We start from the raw sequence: 2,500 nt of genomic DNA, 5'->3' as shown, positions 1-2,500 counted from the left end.
TTCAGCAGACTTGTTTTTGTTTTGCTAGTGAAAGGCCATATTTTCTGCAGATTTTTGTTTTGTATTCTGCTAGTGAAAGGCAACAGTTTTGTGCAGAATTTTGTTTTGCTAGTGAAAGGCCACAATTTTCTACAGGTTTTTGTTTTGCTAGTGAAAGGCAACAGTTTTCTGCAGATTTTAGTTTTTGTTTTGCTAGTGAAAGGCTATATTTTCTGCAGATTATTGTTTTGTATTCTGCTAGTGAAAGGCAACATTTTACTGCAGAATTTTGTTTTTATTTTGCTAGTGAAAGGCCACAATTTTTCTGCAGATTTTTGTTTTGTGTTCTGCTAGTGAAAGGAAACAGTTTTCTGCAGAATTTAGTTTTTGTTTTGCTAGTGAACGGCCATATTTTCTGCAGGTTTTTGTTTTACTAGTGAAAGGCAACAGTTTTCTGCAGATTTTTGTTTTCGTTTTGCTAGTGAAAGGCCATTTTTTCTGGAGATTTTTGTTTTGTGTTCTGCTAGTGAAAGGCAACAGTTTTCTGCAGAATTTTGTTTTTGTTTTGCTAGTGAAAGGCCACAATTTTTCTGCAGACTTGGTTTTGTTTTGCTAGTGAAAGGCCATATTTTCTGTAGATTTTTGTTTTGTGTTCTGCTAGTGAAAGGCAACAGTTTTCTGCAGAATTTTGTTTTTGTTTTGCTAGTGAAAGGCCACAATTTTTCTGCAGATTTTTGTATGTTTTGCTAGTAAAAGGCCACAATTTTCTGCAGGTTTTTGTTTTGCTAGTGAAAGGCAACAGTTTTTTGCAGAAATTTGTTTTTGTTTTGCTAGTGAAAGACCATATTTTCTCCAGATTTTTGTTTTGTGTTTTGCTAGTGAAAGGCAACAGTTTTCTGCAGAATTTTGTTTTTGTTTTGCTAGTGAAAGACAACAGTTTTCTGCAGAATTTTGTTTTTGTTTTGCTAGTGAAAGGCCACAATTTTTCTGTAGATTTTTGTTTTTGTTTTGCTAGTGAAAGACAACAGTTTTCTGCAGATTTTTGTTTTTGTTTTGCTAGTGAAAGGCAACAGTTTTCTGCAGAATTTTGTTTTTGTTTTGCTAGTGAAAGGCCACAGTTTTTCTGTAGATTTTTGTTTTTGTTTTGCTTGTGAAAGGCAACAGTATTCTGCAGATATATCTTTTTGTTTTGCTAGTGAAAGGCCACAATTTTTCTGTAGATTTTTGTTTTGCTAGTAAAAGGCAACAGTTTACTGCAGATTTTGTGTTTGTTTTGCTAGTGAAAGGCAACAGTTTTCTGCAGAATTTTGTTTTTGTTTTGCTAGTGAAAGGCCACAATTTTTCTGCAGATTTTTGTTTTGTGTTCTAGTGAAAGGCAACAGTTTTCTGCAGAATTTTGTTTTTGTTTTGCTAGTGAAAGGCAACAGTTTTCTGCAGATCTTTGTTTTTGTTTTGCTAGTGAAAGGCAACAGTTTTCTTCAGAATTTTGTTTTTGTTTAGCTAGTGAAAGGCAACAGTTTTCTGCAGAATTTTGTTTTTGTTTTGCTAGTGAAAGGCAACAGTTTTCTGCAGATTTTGTTTTTGTTTTGCTAGTGAAAGGCAACAGTTTTCTGCAGAATTTTGTTTTTGTTTTGCTAGTGAGAGGCAACAGTTTTCTGCAGATTCTTGTTTTTGTTTTGCTAGTGAAAGGCAACAGTTTTCTGCAAATATTTCTTTTTGTTTTGCTTGTGAAAGGCCACAATTTTTCTGCAGATTTTTGTTATGCTAGTGAAAGGCAACAGTTTTCTGAAGATTTTTTTTTTTTTTTTTTTTGCTAGTGAAAGGCCACAGTTTTCTGCAGATTTTTGTTTTGTGTTCTGCTAGTGAAAGGCAATAGTTTTCTGCAGATTTTTGTTTTTGTTTTGCTAGTGAAAGGTAACAGTTTTCTGCAGATTTTTGTTTTTGTTTTGCGAGTGAAAGGGAACAGTTTTCTGCAAATATTTCTTTTCGTTTTTCTTGTGAAAGGCCACCATTTTTCTGCAGATTTTTGTTTTGCTAGTGAAAGGCAACAGTTTTCTGCAGATTTTTGTTTTGTGTTCTGCCAGTGAAAGGCAACAGTTTTCTGCAGATTTTTGTTTTGTGTTCTGCCAGTGAAAGGCAACAGTTTTCTGCAGATTTTTGTTTTGTGTTCTGCCAGTGAAAGGCAACAGTTTTCTGCAGATTTTTGTTTTGTGTTCTGCCAGTGAAAGGCAACAGTTTTCTGCAGATTTTGGTTTTTGTTTTGCTAGTGAAAGGCCACATTTTCTGCAGATTTTAGTTTTTGTTATGCTAGTAAAAGGCCACAATTTTTCTGCAGATTTTTGTTTTTGTTTTGCTAGTGAAAGGCAACAGTTTTCTGCAGATTTTTGTTTTTGTTTTGCTAGTGAAAGGCCACAGTTTTCTGCAGATTTTTGTTTTGTGTTCTGCTAGTGAAAGGCCACAGTTTTCTGCAGATTTTTGTTTTGTGTTCTGCTAGTGAAAGGCCACAATTTTTCTGCAGATT

The 2,500-nt window shown here is 34.1% G+C and overlaps 2 protein-coding genes across 3 annotated transcripts in view; both read left to right on the top strand.

Moving 5' to 3' along the window:
* Positions 1-2,500, top strand: part of LOC137624290 (heparan sulfate 2-O-sulfotransferase pipe-like) — a 337,135-nt gene that overhangs the window by 94,725 nt on the left and 239,910 nt on the right. The gene's annotated exons all lie outside the window — the stretch shown is intronic.
* LOC137616260 (uncharacterized) overlaps positions 1-2,500 on the top strand; it is a 7,767-nt gene that overhangs the window by 1,108 nt on the left and 4,159 nt on the right. The window lies entirely within an intron of this gene.

This window comes from Palaemon carinicauda, chromosome 2 (assembly GCF_036898095.1).
Source record: "Palaemon carinicauda isolate YSFRI2023 chromosome 2, ASM3689809v2, whole genome shotgun sequence".
Lineage (NCBI taxonomy): Eukaryota > Metazoa > Arthropoda > Malacostraca > Decapoda > Palaemonidae > Palaemon > Palaemon carinicauda.
The sequence above is the reverse complement of the archived record's forward strand: the minus strand, read 5'-3'. Positions and strand labels throughout refer to the sequence as shown.